Source organism: Chlorocebus sabaeus, chromosome 11, assembly GCF_047675955.1.
Source record: "Chlorocebus sabaeus isolate Y175 chromosome 11, mChlSab1.0.hap1, whole genome shotgun sequence".
Taxonomy (NCBI): domain Eukaryota; kingdom Metazoa; phylum Chordata; class Mammalia; order Primates; family Cercopithecidae; genus Chlorocebus; species Chlorocebus sabaeus.
In genome coordinates, this window is record NC_132914.1 from 52,075,348 (window position 1) to 52,093,410 (window position 18,063).

The window sequence follows — 18,063 nt, forward strand, 5'->3', positions numbered from 1 at the left end:
GGGCGTGGGGGGAGGCGCACCTCTCCAACCCCCTTTCTTTAGCCCCAGCTGGAAGCCGGTTGTCTGGACTGGGTTAGATTGGGCGGGTTTGGGTTCTTCCCCCTCCTCTCTGCTCCCCCCTCCTTCCTCCCCACTCCTTTCCAGATGTACAACGTAAACGCTCGGAAAACGAGTCGGAAAAGGGAGCGGAGAATTTCCTAATGAGGAAAGGAATCACCTCTGGTGGGTGGAGGAAGCCTGTATATGTGTGTGGGGTCTCCCTCAGTGCTTTCGGGAGGAGACTTTGGGGTCTAAAGAGACAGGAGACTCCTCTGGCGTCCGGCCAACTGGGATTCCCCCTTGCCTTCCGGGGCCACCGGGTGCCTGGGTTCTAGCCAGCTGGATTTGGGACACAAGAGTTCAGGTACAGATACAGCGTTCGCAGTCAGCTTGCTAGAGGACCTACACCGGCTCCTCAAGTTCCGCTGCCTCCTCCTCCAAGCTGCTAGTATTGAAAACCCAGGAGTCTGGGGTCGTTCACCAGGAGGATTCTGCTGCAGTTTGTCCCCTTCTTGGTCCTGCGGTATGTAAACCTCTGCTGAGCCCCTTCCTTGGATCTGACAGTTAACCAAAAGCCTGCGAGTGGCTGGCCCTCAGTACCTTCTTGATTAAACTCACCTGATTCCTACAAACCTGGAGAATTGTGAGTGGTGGTGGTGGTGGTGGGAAGTCTTGCAAAGGGACCCAACCTTCAGCTCCTAACGGCTGTAAACACTGGGAGCTCTGGCCAGGCACGGTGGCTCACACCTGTAATCCCAGCACTTTGGGATGCCCAGGTGGGCAGATCACCTGAGGCCAGGAGTTCAAGACCAGCCTGGCCAAAATGGCAAAATCCATCTCCACTAAAAATACAAAAATTAGCCAGATGTGGTGGTGCGCACCTGTAATCCCAGTTACTCGGGAACCTGAAGCAGGAGAATTACTTGAACCCAGGAGGCAGAGGCTGCAGTGAGCCAAGATTGCACCACTGCACTCTAGCCTGGGTGACAGAGCAAGGCTATATCCAAAAAAAAAAAAAAATCCAAAAACCAAAAACCAAAAAACACCGGCAGCTGAAACCCAGGACCCCATTCTTCCCAGATCCCCTGTGGAAGTAGAGGAAGGGACTCCAGTAAGGGAAGGCAGTGACCCCCTGCCCCCCACCTCTTCCCCAAGCTCTGGCTCTGTGTGATGAGATCACTTTTCAGGATTCTAGCCTTTATCTTAGTCTGGGGGAGGGGGACTACAAGGCCTTTCAGTCCCTTTCCTCCAGGACTCCTCCCTTTCCAGAATATTACCCCTGAAGTCAACCCTGTCCCTTCTGTTCCCCAGTCCTCTGCCCCACTCTGGGCTGAAAGGCTCAGAATAAGAGTGCCCAGAGTCAATGTTGTTTTTCCTGCCATGACTCTCCCCCTCACTCTGCTACTCTACTTCCTGTCCCAAATCACCCATCTGCTTTTTTAAAAGCCCCTCTCCAGAGCCAGCTGCAGCCCAAGGGAGAGGCTGGCTGGCCAGACTGTGGGGCAATGCTGGCCCGTATCCCATCCTCACATCTGCAAGTCCTGACCCTTTCTTAGGTGAGGAACCCAAGGAATCTCTGGGTCAGGATCTTTAAGCCAAGCATTGCCAAAAAGGCAACCTTTAGGTGAAAGCTACTCAAGCCATGGGCTGGGAACCCCCTTTGGGAGGAGAAGGGCTGAGGCCTGATTGCTTTTTAGCCCAGCAAAGCACATGTGTATGAACCAAACACTCTCCTTTCTCAGTCTAGGCAAACTCTTTAGATTTTCCCAGGATTTGGGAGATTGGGGGTGGGGGTGGGGAGGGGTGCAGGGAAGGAGGTGCGTGACTCAGCTCCTCCCAGGAGCCTTGGTGGGGGACAGGGGACATAGCGTCCTGCCCGAATCCTCCTCCCCACTCCACCCCCAGCCTTGGCCAACTCAAACAGGCCCCCTCCCTGTCCATTCCCTGCTCCTGTTTACACCGGGAGCCCCTTAGTCATTCTTTGGCTGGCCTTTCTACTCTCCCCAATATCCCTCCTCTCTTGGCTTTTTCTGCCCTTATAAGTCCTCTCCCAGTGGCCCCAACACCTCCTGCCTTTCCTCTCACCATGCCTGCCTTTGCCTGATCCTCTCTTCCTCTGCTCAGGGTTCAGCCTGAACTTGGGGTCCCCTCCTAATTAGAGCTACTTCAGCACAGACCTCCAGGCCTGGAAGCTAACCTAGAAAGGACAGTGAGGAGGGGTAGAAGCCGTCAGTCCACTTTTCTCCTTCAGAAGAGGAAATAGGTGTAGAGAGATGAAGTGATTTGTCCAGGGTCATATGGCTAGCCAGTTAGCGGTGAGTCTAGAACCTAAGTGTTTAGACTCCAAACCCACTGCCTTCTCCTCTAAGCCCGCTGTCTCTCTAAATGCTCTATCTTCTCTCAGCTTTTTCTTTTCATCTTGTATATCTCTCAGCCTTTCTCTGGCCAAGGCTGTGTGTCTCCAAGTGCCTCTGTTTTTTCTCTTAAACCTGACCTCTTTGGTACCCTCTGTCTCTTCACTGCTCAGTAGGAATGATTTGCTGTGATGACTGACTGTTATGAATCACGGTCTGCTTGATGGAGAGGAAGAAGGTGAAGGGCAAGGCCAGGACACTCACCAGGCTCCTGTTGTCGCCAGCCTGCTTGCCTTGAAGGCTGGAGTTTTAGAACCAGAAGAGTGAATTTCCACAGAGGAGTTCAGGATACAGGTGCAAGTTCTAATGCCAGGAGTCATGCTGATTTTTAGTAGCGTGGAAGAAGGGCGGGGAGTACTGATAATGGTTTATTTAGCACATGCTGTATTCCTGGCCCTGGGCTTGACCTTTAATCTGCCTCTATCCCATTTATCCCAACTTATCCAGCACTGAAGGTATCATGATCTTCATTTTACTGTTAGGAAACTGAGGCCTGAAGGAGAGAAGTGACTAAGTGAAGGCCAACAGAAAGAGGCAGAGGTGAAATCCAAACCTAATCCCAGTAGATTTCAAAGCCATTGCTTTTCCCACTGCAATGTCAGCCCTGTAAACCAGGCTGGGTTTCTACAGGGGTATGGGGGAAGATCCTAGAGTAGGAATTATAACCTAGATCCATTGTCTTTGGGGTGGGGTGGGGAAGATTGGGTATACAATCCATTAATCCTCTGAAACTGGATGGAAGTTTTTGTCCGTATGTATGTGATTTCTCTGGGGTGAGACTTAGTGGCTTCTTTAAGATTCTCAAATGCCTGGAAATTCTGAGAACACTGAGGCTGGATGCCTTGGTTTCAAGAAACAGACTCAGGTCTTGTTGGGCTGTAAAAAGCCTGGTTGGGTAGGGGTGGTGGAGGCTGAGGTGTCCATGAAATAAAACTTCCTAGGCCGGGTGCAGTGGCTCATGCCTATAATCCCAGCACTTTGGGAGGCCAAGGTGGGTGGATCACGAGGTCAGGAGTTCGAGACCAGCCTGGCCAACATGATGAAACCCCGTCTCTAGTAAAAATACAAAAATTAGCCAGGTGCGGTGGTGGGTGCCTGTAATCCCAGCTACTTGGGAAGCTGAGGCAGGAGAATTGCTTGAACCTGGGAGGCAGAGCTTGCAGTGAGCCGAGATTGCGCCATCGCACTCCAGCCTGGGCGACAGAACAAGACTCCATCTCAAAAACAAAACAAAACAAAAACAAACAAGCAAACAAAGAAGTTGGATCTCACAGAGTGAAGGAAGGCGGGATATTTAGGAAAATTATGAAGCTGAAGGCGGGGATGGGGGGATTTCCAGAAATAGAATAGGAGCCCAGTTATACCAGGATCTGTTCTGTGTGTGTGTATGTGTATGTCTAAGAGAGGGAAATTGGAAAGTACAGGAGTAGACCATCTGCACCCTCAGGCTCTGTTGCTGCTCTGACTCAGGTCTCTGCCTAGAGGAACTGAGGGCTCTATCATCTGTGAGTCACCTCCACCATCCCCACCCCCTGTCTGACCCAGGAGAAACCCCTGCTCTGCGTCCTATGCCTAAAATAAACCCAGACTCCTCTCCTTTTTCTATCCCCAGTTTGCACACAGCACAGGAGGGGTGGATGAAAGATGTTGATCAGGGTGACAAAGGCAGACATTAGCGATAAGATGCTTGGGTTCTTTTGTTGCTCCAGGACTCTGAACCCAGTGATTAAGACTGTGACTAGAGCCAGATGTGGTGGTTCACGCCTGTAATCTCAGCACTTCGGGAGGCTGAGGCCGGCAGATCACCTGAGGTCAGGAGTTTGAGACCAGCCTGGCTAACATGGTGAAACCCTGTCTCTACTAAAATTACAAAAAATTAGCTGGGTGTGGTGGCAGGAGCCTGTAATCCCAGCTATTCAGGAGTTTGAGGCAGGGAAATTGCTTGAACCCAGGAGGTGGAGGTGGCAGTGAGCTGAGATAGCACCACTGCACTCCAGCCTTGGCGACAGAGAGAGACTCAGACTCTTATGACTAGATACTTCTGTGGGGAAAAAACTGGGAGTTTTTCCAGGCGAGACTAGGTTGGGGAGGCACAGGGGGACAGGGACTAGGGGTGGGCACTGACAGGAGAGTGTCAGGAATCCAGATTAAGCAGATCAGTGGGAAGGAATTTCCCCCACTCTTGCTAATGTCTTCTCTTCCAAAAGTTCTTGAGTTTTTCTGAATTTATTTTTGGCATTTTTGGAGGCACCAGAATGCTACGGCAAAATGTAACAACCCCAGATAGGAAGTTAAAAGGAAAATAAGATCCTCTGGGGTGTCCTAAACATTGACCTCATTTTATCTGCTCACTCAGGCCACCCCCATGACTTTCCTTTCTCTCCCCTTTGCTGCCTTGTACCTACCTCTCGAGAGGAAAGGGGTGCCTGAAGCTTCTCAGCTCAAGGGCCTGGAAGTTAGAGGAGAGAACCATCCGGGGTGGGAGGTGTGGGTGGGAGTGTCAGCTTCCTGGGATGGCCTTCCCAGATGTAAGCACATCTGGAGCCCATCAGGAAGGGACCTGGAGCACCAGGATTCCCAGTGCACATCCGACTGGGGCTGTGAGGGGTTGAGGATGAGCCAGGCGTTTCCTCCCACCTCTACAAGTCCGACTGCCATTTCCAGCCCTCTCTTGGGAAGGATTATCAATCCCAGACAGAAAGGGCATCGGAAGAGGCTGGGGAGGAAGGCAGGAGGCCACAGATTGCACTCCAAACCCAGACATGCTATGTTACTAGCTTCAGCTCTTTCTGGCTTTATAGAGATAACAGCATCTCTGATCAGGTACGAATCAGGGGGTGTGTGTGTGTGTTTGTAGAGCATAGTGTGTCATTAGTCCTTAACACAATGGCACAAAGTTGGGGATGGGGCCCAGCATGTCCCTGTCCTTGGTTTTCATAAGTCTTCCTCATGAGTTCTCTGGACCTCTAGTGCTCCTCATCTCTCTACCCCCAAACAAACACATACACTCCTTCCTTGGCTGCAAATTCCTCCCTGTCCATCATCACCTCACAATGAGCACATTTGTTTTCCAGGGATCATGTACAGGGTAAGAAGAATAGGTCCAGGGGGAGGGATTGCATTGGGAGTTATACCTGATGTAAATGACGAGTTGATGGGTGCAGCACACCAACATGGCACAAGTATACATATGTAACAAACCTGCACGTTATGCACATGTACCCTACAACTTAAAGTATAATAATAATAAATAAATTAAAAAAAAAAAAAAGAATAGGTCCATCCCCTTGCCTTTCTCTTTAGGGAGAGCTAACCTGTTAGGGTGCTGAACTAGGGAATAAGTGGGGTTTACAGCAATTCCTGCAAAGGTTCCAGGTGTCCCCAGCAGCCAGTGCATAAAAGTAAAATGGAGAGTCTTGGGCTGATATTTATGAGCCTGGTGACACAGAGCACTCCTGGGAAGCAGAGGCCCCTCTGTTTCTTCCAGAGCTATAACTTGAGGAGGGACAAAGCCTTAGAAGATTCTTAACCCCTGGACTCCAAGGTTGAGGCTTACTAAATTGAGATAGTAGTATAAAAGAAGGTAATGTTGTATACAGTTTATACATTCACAATTCACAAGTGGTTACTTCTGGGTCTAATGTACAAAAATGTATTGAACTTCCTGCTTTACCTGTAGGAAGGTTGAATTGCATTCTGTCCTTTGAATACCCACACCCCCCACCTCTGGCCTCAGTCCTTGATTGGATTCAAAGCTCTAAGGGAGAAGCCAAGAGGAGGAGCTTTCTGACCCTTCAGTTTATATTCCCTTCAACAGATGTCCAGCAGTTGGGAGGTTGGATGCCTTCTTCCAGTCTCTAATCTACATGTGGCTAGAGGGTTCCAGATGATAGAATTGTGGAACTGGGAGGTAGGGTTAGGGCTTCCAGGTCTCTCAGATAGAAAAGGGGTGTGTGATGAGATTGACCTGGAAAGAAGAGAAGTTTGGGGTTTGATTAAAGAGCTGCGTGCCTAGGAACAGGAACGGTGGAATGGTACTCCAAGCTTTCACCTCTAGGGAGAGCGGCCCTCCCTTCAGGCCACACTCTTCCACCCAGTCGGCCACAGCTGGCCACACCCCCACAGCTGGCTGGGAAATCTCAACCCTACCCCTCTCTAGAAGCCGATTGCTTACAGATGTTCTAGGAAGGGGGGGTTGTTGAGAGGAGGAAGGGCAGGATAGGGGTAAAGGGAAGGAAAACTCAAGGAAGGAGGGAAGACTCACTGAAGGGAGAGAGGAAGTTGTGGTCAGGTGGGGAAGCCTGTCAGATGGTGAAGAAGTCAGAGAGAAAGAAACAGTTGAAGAAAGAACGAGAGAAAATGAAAAAAAAAGGGTCTCATTTTCCCCTGAAATCCACCCTACTCTTTGCGGGCAAATTAATCTTCCTAAACTAAGGCTCTGATGATGTTACTTCTCAGATCAAAACCTTTCGTGTTGGCCAGGTGCGGTCGCGCAAGCCTGTAATCTCAGCACTTTGGGAGGCCGAGACGGGCGGATCACGAGGTCAGGAGATCGAGACCATCCTGGCTAACACGGTGAAACCCCGTCTCTACTAAAAAATACAAAAACTAGCCAGGCGAGGTGGTGGGCGCCTGTAGTCCCAGCTACTCAGGAGGCTGAGGCAGGAGAATGGCGTGAACCTGGGAGACAGATTTTGCAGTGAGCTGAGATCCCGCCACTGCACTCCAGCCGGGGCAAGAGAGCGAGACTCTGTCTCAAAAAAAAAAAAAAAAAAAAAAAAAAAAAAAACCAAAACCTTTCGTGGCTCCAACATTTTAACTAATAAAGATCTCAGTCTGCTGTAAGTTCCTAGAATTGTGTAAGGGACATTAATTAATAAATGCCATTGATCTAAGTAGTATACATTTTGAATGCTTACTATGTATAAAGCTCTGTGGGTTATGCTGGGGAGAATAAGGAGGGAGAAGGAGGGGGAAATGGGTTAAGTTGGAGACATAAATAAGAGCAAAGAGGTAGACAGAGAGGGTTTAGAGAGAGGAAAAGACAGAGTGGCTAGGGATTGGTGAAGGAGAAGCGGGTGGAGGAACCAGGAAGGAGGATCCTAGAAAGATGGTAGGTGAGAGGAAAGGAGACAGGAAAGGGGAAGCACACAACAGAGAGGAGGGATAGAGGGAAAGGAACGTGAGGAGAGGGAGGGCAGGGGTGCAGAGTCATGGAGAGTGGGAAATAGACTTTGGAAGACTGGATTAAGGGACTCATCCTTTCCTCCTGCCAGGTCAGGAACTCTTCATTGGCCGATGAGAGGCAGTGTGGAACACCGGTCTGCTCCTTCCTCTGCCACCCCCAGCTTTCCATTTAGGACACAGCTTTCTATGTCCTTTGTCATTTTGGGGTCATTGAGTTGAATCTACTCTTTCTTGAGTTCCCCACCCTCCCCCTCCCACCCCTGGGAAGATGACTTTCTGAAGTGACTTTCTGAAGTGACTTTCTGAAGTCATCTTCCCCTACTTCTTACACTGCAAGCTAGTCTCCCTTGTCTTTTTTGGTCTATCTTTGGATTTATTTCCCTGAAGTGGGTATGCAGGAATGAAGCAGACTAGAGGTGCTTCCAGATCTGTTCTGCCCTTCATCAGTGTCCACCCTTCCCCTCTGAACCAGTCCAAGACTGCGACATTTGTGTCAGAAGTCCCTTTGGCCCCTTTCCTGCTCCTGAATCCCTGGAGTGGTATTTGGAGGTGGGAGGAGGGGTAAGGTCCAAAGTGGAAAGTCTGACGCTGAGTCCAGGCCCCCAGCCCCACTCAGACTGGCTGAGCTCATCTCTCCAAGCAACCGCAGCTGGACATTTTCCATGTGATCACCTCAGGGAGGGGGGCTGGGTTCCAGAAACGCAGACAGAGCTGACTGAGTATCACAGCTTAGGAACAGAGCACCCTCAGGTGCTGCCTCTCCACCTTCTCCTGTGTTCTGCATGGGAAAGCCCTGGGAGAGTGGCAAGGAAAGGAGAAACAGGTCTGGAGAAGGGCCAAACCTGGAATATATTTTGGGTCCAAGTTGGCCCAGGTTTCTACATCTTTCTCATGTTCACCATTTGTGCCGGCCAGGCTGGGAAAAGATCCTGTGTGATGTGAATGTGCCTGTGAGGTGAAAACCTCCCTCTGTGTGTGTGTATGGTCTGAAAATCTGAACATGTTTGTGTTGGTGTATTTGCATGGGTGTATCTGTATCCTGAGCTGTCAATCGGCTAAAGTTGGGGTGCGTGTGTGTGAGGTGTGATTGCCCCTGCTCTCGTGCTAGTGCAGTGGGAGGTGAGATAGCAGTTTGGGGAAGAGGGCTGCCTGTTCTTAAAACTCTCCCAACCCTCCCCACCACCACGTCCCTTCCCAAACTCATGGTGTTCTCTTTCAACTGCAGATACTGGAGGGCCAGAGAAAGCAAGCTTGAAACAGAGAGGAACGGGTCACTTTGGTGGAGGAAATTGGGGTAAGGGGGCTTCTGGAACTGGCTGACATGGGAGTGATCATCTAGCTATGATACAGGAGCTGCTTTGAGAATAGCCCCGGCCTCTGCCATGAAGGCTGCTGAGCTGGAAGCTTTAGAGGGCATTTCGTGTGGGTCTCTGCTCTCCTTTCCCCACTCCCCCTGGGCCTGAGATGTCTGGACAGGCTGGAGGAGGTTGGTGGGGAGGCAGGGAAGGGGATGGGCAGGAAGCACTTGGCTGTTTGTTCCCTCTCTTTCCTGACTCCTTTGTGGCAGCAGACTGGCTTCCTTCCTTCTCTCAGCATCTTGGCTCCCAGCTCATTTCCGCTCTTATGCCCTTAGTCTAGCTCTCAGTCTTGCACAGGGGAGTTTTTCCAAGCTGGGTCTTCTGGGCACAGGGACTCCTAGGTAAGTGGGGTAGGGGCTGAGGAATGCAAATGAGATGTCAGTGTGCCCTTCCCTCAGCCCATTCAAAGTCTGTAGCCCTGGATTGAATGAACTGGAGGAGAAGCTTATTTGCCAGGGGATGGGAAGCAGAAACCCAGGTGTTTGGTTACCTGGGGCCTGCCTCTCCTTCAGCCTGAGATGTGGAGAGAGCAGGGCTGGAAAGGCTCCCTACCCCCACCTCAGCCTCGCTTCCCTCTCTGCGTCCCTACTTGGCTGTCCTTGCTTCAGTCTGCCCCTGCCCCACCTCCCACCTCCAGCTACTGCCCTACAAGTCAAGGAATGTAAGTTTTATTTCTCACCCTCTCATTGATTAGTCATGGGCACCCCGATCCCCACGGGAACCGTTACTCACCCTTGGGCCCCCCCTCATCAGCAGTCTCCCCAGAACTGGCTGAATTCCTGTAGGAGGAGTTCACAGCCAGCCGTTGGACTTGGGGGGAGGTAGTGGGGCTTGTGGGTGGTGGGCAGTGTCCTAGAGACAGCCACTTTTGGAACAGTGGTTTGACCTTATTATGGCCCGGAAGCATGAGTCTCTCCCTCCTCCCAGCACACACATATATACACAGAGACGTTGTACTCCTGGTTCTAGCTACTTTAATCACCATGGGTATTTTGTCAGAAGAGGTGAGGTTGGGGTAGGGAAAGTGTCCTGTGACTGTCTGGAGAAGGGCCCAAAGCAACTGAATATTTAGTCTCTTCACTGGTGCTGGCTTTGGGGGCCAGGACTAGGGCCTGGGGCCTGCTCTTTGGACTTGGCTGAGTGCCCAGGCCTGGCCTCTGTCTCCCAGAATCAGACAGGGGCCTTTCCCAATAAGGAGCTTCCCAACTCTGGGTCCACTTCCCTGTTGCCCCCACCCCTTCTCCCCTCTAACAGCTCTTCTGCCCTAAAATGGCCAAGTTTTTTCTTTCTTCTTCCCTCCCCTACACCCAGGTTTGGGCCCCAGGGGTAGAGCTGGGGGTTGGTTAAGGGTAAGACTGTACAGGGGCCAGATGGGCAGGTTTGGAGAAGGGTAATGAGATCCCAGGAAGAGAGAGGAACCATGCCACATGGCTCAAGTATGTATGGGGGGTGGAGGTGGAGGCACAGCTTCCTGGAGTTATTGTCTCTCCTATAATAATAATAGCTTATGCTTTATGCTACATAGTATACATTCTAAGAGCTTTGTATGTATTAACTTGCTTAATTGGCCCTGCCCCCTCTATCAGGGAGGTACTATTGACCTATTCCATAAGATGAGGAAACTGAGGCACAAACTTGCCCAAGCTAAGCAGAAGAGCTGGGATTCAAACCCAAGCAATCTGGCTTTACTTTAGGAAAGACCAGTCCACTAGGTTTATCTCTGGAATGCTAGAGCCTCACTGGCAAAGACAAAAGGAATGCCTTTATGAGGCTTATGGGGTGGTCATGCTCACAGAAGCTGCTGATCAAGTGTACCCCACTTTGGACCTAGGTGTTGGATTCAGACTAAACACTTTCAAAGAAAGCCATTGACCCATTCTTCTTTTCCTCTTTAAACTAATTGTTTGTTTGTTTGTAGGAACGGGGTCTCACTATGTTTGCCTAGGCTGGTCTCGAACTCTTCGGCTCAAGTGATCCTCCTGCCTTGGCCTCCTAAAGTGTTGGGATTACAGGAATGAGCCACTGTGCTCAGCAACAAATTCACTTTTTAAAAACAAATCTAGGCCAGGCGCAGTGGCTCACACCTGTAATCCCAGCACTTTGGGAGGCCAAGGCGGGTGGATTGCCTGAGTTCAGGAGTTTGAGACCAGCCTGGGCAACATGGTGAAACCTCGTCTCTACTAAAATACAAAAAATTAGCTGGGCATGGTGGCGCACGCCCGTAATCCCAGCTGCTTGAGGAGGCTGAGGCATGAGAATTGCTTGAACCTGGGAGGTGGAGGTTGCAGTGAGCCAAGATCATGCCACTGCACTCCAGCCTGGGCAGAAGAGTAAGACTCTGTCTCAAAAAAACAAGGCTGGGTGCGGTGGCTCACACCTGTAATCCCAGCACTTTGGGAGGCTGAGGCGGGTGGATCACGAGGTCAGGAGATCGAGACCATTCTGGCTAACATGGTGAAACCCTATCTCTACTAAAAATACAAAAAATTAGCTGGGTGTGGCGGCGGGCGCCTGTAGTCCCAGCTACTTGGGAGGCTGAGGCAGGAGAATGGCGTAAACCTGGGAGGCGGAGCTTGCAGTGAGCCGAGATTGTGCCACTGCACTCCAGCCTGGGAGACAGAGTGAGACTCCGTCTCAAAAAAACAAAACAAAACAAAAAAACAAACACAAAAAAACCCCCAAATCTATTGATCTATTGTTGATGTGCAAATGACATACACATTAGCACAGAAGCCATCTAAGTGTGACTGGAGGTGGAGGAAGGGAAGAATGCAAGAAGGGGCAGATATAAGGATTAGAAAAGACCCAGGAAAATAAGGAAGAAGCCAGTAAGCTTGTATGTGGAGGGACTTACTTGAGCCTTTCTCCAGCTTTTGCTCATGTTTTAGGTAGTTAAAAATAGTGATTTATTCTACTCACTGAGAGAGAGAAATGAAGAAGGGGATGAGAATTCTTTTTCCCTTGAAAGCACACAGGGACTCCCTGGGCTGAATCCAGGTACTTGACTTGGAAGTTCCAGCTTGAGCAAGTCTGCCCTTCTTTGGCTTTCAATTTTGTCTTTCCTAAATCAAAGAAATTGGGCTAGGTGATCCTTGAGGTTCCATCTTACCCCAACACATTCAGATTCTCATACAGGAACTCAGGGGAAAACCAGGGTTGGGGCTGGAGTCCTTGTGTGGGGGCTAGGAATAAACAAATAATTGGTAACCAGGATGAGCTCAGTGATCTAGGGGAAAGGCTCTGTAGGGGGTGATGGGAAGGAAGCCAGGGAAGGAGAGGCCAGACCCCAGAAAACTGAATGGAGCATGGATTCATTCATTCATGCAACCATGTACTTTTAGAAACTAAAACCTAGGAATCTGAGCTTCCCATCCAACAAGGTTATAATAAGCCCATGGGCTCTAGATGTCTAGGAAGGGCAAACTCCCAGTTCCCTCCCCAATTTTTGAGGTATTACAGGAGAAAACAGCTAATAGTTATCCAGTACCACGTATAGATCTAAGCATTTTACATATGTGACCTCATTTAACCTCAAAATAATTACGAAGCAGCATTTTGTATCTTTCAAATTGATTTCCTCATTTAATCCTCCTCAACTATTCTCTAAAGTTAGCAAGGGCATTTGATTGATGAGGAATCTTTAAAAGTGAGAAAAGAAGAAACTAGATTTGTAGTAGGATTTTCTAAATGGTAAAGGTGGGAGCCCCTGGAAGGAGTTAGAGGACTCTCACTTCCTAGCAAGGTGTTTTCTGACTCTAGGCTTCCCGATTGTGGGGGGTGGGAGAGTGCTTTCCAGCTCTTGACAAATGGCAGATAAAGATATGCATCAAGTTACTGATCAGGAGCAGGAAAATGGCACTCTGATGTCTTTGAGAATGTTTATAAGAAGTCTCTAGACATAGAAACAATCACAGGATTGAGGATTACCTTAAATCTGCAAAGAGAGCTTGAGAGGCCAGAGGTAGAATTCTGAGTGAGTTAGCTCCCCTTTGTTTCTACCAACTACTGGTCAACAGCAGGAGAGAAGGAAATTAGATATATGGAGGGATTTACCTATTGTTTGGGACTGATAGAATCCTGCCTCCTGTGGGTAATAGTGAAGTTAATTCTTCTATCACTGTAATCAGCAGGAGCTACAGGTGTGAGTGGTAGTGTTAGTGGAGAGGGGGGATGGTAGTGAGGATGGGGTTGCCTGGAAGACCTCTGACCAGCTAGAAGAGCCTGAGATTTTGAGGGGGAGGAGAGAATTTGCCAGACGGGTACTTGCGGGGAGGGTCCAAGTGTTTGGGCTCCAGCCTGGGGTGAAGTCAGAGACATAAATCACACCTCCCAACTGCCTGTTTCCGCTTTGAGCTCAGTTCCCAGCCAAAAGCCCAGCTAGCCTGCCAGAGGAGTAAGCGTGTGGATGGGGGAGGGGCCAAAGAGCTGGAAGCTGGTGATTGGGAATGGGCGTCATCAGCTGGGAATCTGGTCTCATCAGGGTCATGAAATGGACTCAAAGCCAGGGTTGGTAGAGCAGGGAGCCCAGGGATTTCAACAGAACTGCTCTGTAGATGCCTCATGCCACGTGAGACACACCCACAACCACACCCTGTTTGCTGACTTCTCTCCCACACATAAAAACCACTGGGACATGCCTAGAGGCACAGACACCTACACAGACACACCCCCGCCCCCATCCAGCTGTTGCTCACTTGTGCCAGAAAACTCTACGTCTTCTGGATAAGTAGAACTAGGAGAAATGAGTGAGGGTTGAGAGATAAGGAGGATCCTGATCTTCGTTAAGATCTGGAAACACTTTTCTCTAGTAATCTTAAAGGCCTGCTCTGTGTTATATTTTTGCCCTTCCCCACTGGGGATGGGTCTGGGTGATTTCCCTTCTCACTTTAGGAGAACCTCAGTGGTCTGTCGTCCTCTTGGTGGGTAGTGCCTCCTAATCACAGTGATGGCAGAACAGGAGGCAAGAGATTGAGTGTGCATGTTGGGCGGGGTAGGTGTTTGAGGGCAGGAAGTCCAGAAAGCCACTCAGACAATGGCCTTTTCCGCGCACTTGGGTCCAGGCTGCTGGATCCTGTCTGACCCTAACAGCACCTCCTATTTTTCCCTCTGGTTAGCTTCCCACTCATGCTCATTTCGGGGCATATAGGAGAGGCAGGATTCCTTTGGAGGAAAGGTGTCCTGTCCATCAGTCCTTTTCCAGGTGACTGTTCTGGGTTGACCACAAGGATTTGGGGGCATAAGTAACCTTATCAAGCCTGGGACCACCCCACCCATGCCTAGTGTCCTCTTAAATGTAGCATTTGTTATGGGCCCTACATGGTACAGCTGTAAGCACTTTGACATCTTAAGGGAATCATGAGGCTTTTATTTTGGGCTAAGTTTGCCCCCATTTTGTCTTCTGAATTGTCTGTATCCTATCAGACTGGAAACTTGAATAAAGCAAAGATTGTGTCTGTCAATTGGTACAGCCCCGGACCAGCATTAGGAAAATAATATATGTCTTTTGATATTCAAGGTGATAATATGATTACACTGAAGACAGAAGATCTTGGGAATGCTGGGATATATTTTTTCCTAGAAAAGTGAGGGTAGGTCACAGCTACCATGGCCACTTAAATGGGGGTAAACTGACCCTGAGGTCTCCAATCACTCCGTTCTCCTGACCTGTACCTGGGAGAACCAGAAAGCTTCTTTCAAATACACCTTCTACTTTAGTCATTTGGGTCTCAGTGTCTCAGCACTGTCTCACTAATGTGCCCATTTTGTCTTCAGCTTTGCGCCTGTGATTTCAGTGTCTGGAATGCACTGTCTTCTGTATTGGTCATCAAGGCCCATCCAAGCAAGCCCTGCATAAGCTTTCCCATCTCATTCTTTATTTTATTTTAAAATATTTATTTATTTATTTGAGATGAAGTCTTGCACTGTTACCCAGTCTGGAGTGCAGTGGCATGATCTCGGCTCACTGCAACCTCCGCCTCCTAGTGATTCTCTTGCCTCAGCCTCCTGAATAGCTGGGATTACAGGCGCCCACCACCAGGTCTGGCCAATTTTTATATTTTCAGTAGAGACGGGGTTTTACCATGTTGGCCAGGCTGGTCTTGAACTCCTGACCTCAAGTGATCTGCCTGCCTTGGCCTCCCAAAGTGCTGGGATGACAGGCGTGAGCCACTGAGCCCGGCCTTCCCCAGCTCATTCTAAATCTCGGCAATGTGCCACTCTTCTGAAGTCCTAGGCTTATAGTCTGGAGTACATGGTCTAGCACTTAATTATCCAGGGTATTAATGAAGTCCTTGGATAATTTAGAAATTGAATACATTTGGATGCACCTATGATAGAAGCAACTCTAAATATTTTGTGAAAGCATATTCCATAGAATTTTTTTTTTTTTTTTAGTCTGAGTCTTGCTGTGTTGTCCAGGCTGGAGTGCAATGGCGTGATCTTGGCTCACTGCAACCTCCGCCTGCCAGGTTCAAGCAATTCTTCTGCCTCAGTCTCCTGAGTAGCTGGGATTACAGGCAGGCGCCACCACCCCCAGCTAATTTTTGTATTTTTAGTAGAGACGGGGTTCCACCATGTTGGTCAGGTTGATCTCGAACTCCTGACCTTGTGATCTGCCTGGGTCAGCCTCCCAAAGTGCTGGGATTACAGACATGAGCCACTGCGCCTGGCCAGAATTTTTAATGATAATGTTTGCTTTTTGTTAATGTGCTTTTATTTTGCACAGGGAAGTCATCTGAAAAGACTTGAGTTTGAATGTTGCCTTCCTTACTTAATAGATATGTAACCTTGGCAAGTTACTTAACCTCCTTGGGTCTCAATATCTTAATCTGTAAAATGGTAGTAATATCTTTCTCACAGATTTGTTGGGATAATGAAACTAATATGCTATATGTATGGTTACAGTACTTGGTTGTAAATATTAAAGCCTCATTCAGTCTGTTTGATAAATCTGAAATTTATTTAAACTCTGATGTGCTCTCTAATATTGTTTTTTTTTTTTTTTTTTTTTTTGAGATAGAGTCTCACTCTGTCGCCCAGGCTGGAGTGCAGTGGTGTGATCTTGGCTCACTGCAACCTCCACCTCCCGGGGTTCAAGTGATTCTCGTGCCTCAGCCTCCTGAGTAGCTGGGATTGAATGTAATGTATTTTATAGATCAAGTCCCAGCACAAACACTAATTCCTCCAAGAAGCCTTCATTAATCCCCCACCCAGTACTCCTGATTTCACTAGTCACAGCACCTACCCCACTATATTGTATCTTCCTGTTTGTCTCTCCTTTTAGACTAAGTTCTGTGAGGTAAGGATCTTGTTTACTTCTGTTTTTCCACTGCCAAGCACATTACCTGGATAAACAAATATTTGAATAAATTGAGCCTGTTTTTAAAGCAATGGTAAACATAACACAGCAACATTACAAAACTAATTTCTGAATTGTATGACATTGTTTTTTACAAGGTGGTCTTCTAGCAAGATAACATTTCTAACTATCATGTTTTTAATGTGTATCTAATTACTGAATTGGATCCAGAGATGTGGTCCAATTACTTGTTAACTTTTGTCACCTGACCTGTCCCCACAACTTATATTTTGTAAGTGTGGCAGAGACCACTAATTCTCATGGTCCTGTCTCTTCTTCCTTTTAATAGTATGACTCTGCTACCCTGCTCTCCACACACTAAATCTTAGCAGGGTGCATGGCTGCCAGCTAGATACTACACTGCCCAGCCTCTCTTGCAATTAGAGGTGGTCCCATAACTATGTTCTGGTCAATGGAATGCGAGTGAAGCAATGTGTGTAACTTCTGGGTCATGTCTTTAAAAAGGAAAGGTAGTTGCTCTCTCACTCTTTCATCCTGCTGCTTGCTATGACATGGTGACACATTAAGCAGCCACCATGGACCCAGAGATGCAAGCCTTTTCTATCAAAGACCATCTACTCCATATATCTCTGTACTAGTACTTTATTTGAAGTAAGAGTCTCACTATATTTGTGGGTTTCTTTGTTGTAGCAGCATGGCTGATATCCTTTGAATGAAAATTAAGATAACCATATAATTCATTAAATCCCTTAGCCTACTCTGAAGAATGTTTTCAAGGAGCGCAAAATAAAAACCAAGGTTCAATGAAAATAGAGTTTACTGAAGTCACTTATTCAATGGCATTTTGTGAAAAACTATGAAATTTATTCTATCATGAGCATATTCAAAGTTCTAGGTTTATAAACATAGTAGCTCTTCTATTTAGCATTACTTTTTAGCATAACTTTGAAATCCCAGATAGATTATGTAGTAGCCTCCAAGATGGCCTCATTGACCCTCCTCTCTTGGTATTCATGCCCTTTCTGTTTTCCCTTCCTACGCTGAATGACGGCTGGCCCATGTAACCAACACAACACTGTGGAAGTGACATGTGTAACTTTTAACACGAAATCATAAGAGACATTGCAGTTTCCACCATGGTCTCTCTCGGATCTCTTGCCAGCCACCAAGCAGCCACCAAGCAGCCCTATGGAGAGGCCAATGTGGAGAGAAACTGAGGCCTTCCACCTAAAGCCAGCACCAACTTGCCATCCATGTGTGTGAACCTGCTTGCAGTACAGAGTGGTCAACCCCAGTCAAGCTTTCAGATAACTACAGCCCTAGCTGACATCTTGACTACAGCTTCAAGAGTGATATCAAGGCAAAACTGCTTTGCTAAACTGCCCTTGAATTCCTGACCCACAGAAACTGAGAGAGAGAATAAATGTTTATTGTTGTTTCAAGTAACTACATTCTGGCAGTAACTTCTTATGTATAGATAACATATACTATAAATTTCTTGAAAGTAAGATTCATGACTTATTTTACCTCAAGTTATTGTTATCAACTACTCTCCCACCCCTAACCTAGGTGATTAGAGCATACTACAACATCCGATACATGAGATGTGAAATGATATTCTCTTTGAAATTCAGCATAGGTTAACTCAGTGAGAGAAAACAACATATTAATTAGTCTGACTAGCTTTTCTTCCCTGAGGGCATTTAAGATTTCTCAGGGTAGAGGTGAGGACAAGTGGTAGAACTCA

The 18,063-nt window shown here is 48.1% G+C and overlaps 1 long non-coding RNA gene across 2 annotated transcripts in view; it reads left to right on the forward strand.

The window, feature by feature from the left end:
• LOC140712769 (uncharacterized) overlaps window positions 1-17,767 on the forward strand; it is an 83,323-nt gene extending 65,556 nt beyond the window's left edge. Inside the window, exons 3-4 of one of the 2 annotated variants that reach the window (XR_012094510.1) lie at window positions 8,866-8,934; window positions 16,017-17,767. This is a non-coding gene — a long non-coding RNA (uncharacterized lncRNA). Of the gene's footprint in view, window positions 1-8,865; window positions 8,935-16,012 lie in introns of both variants that reach the window. The other variant, XR_012094509.1, reaches the window with a different exon arrangement.
• The last annotated feature ends 296 nt before the right edge of the window (window positions 17,768-18,063 follow it).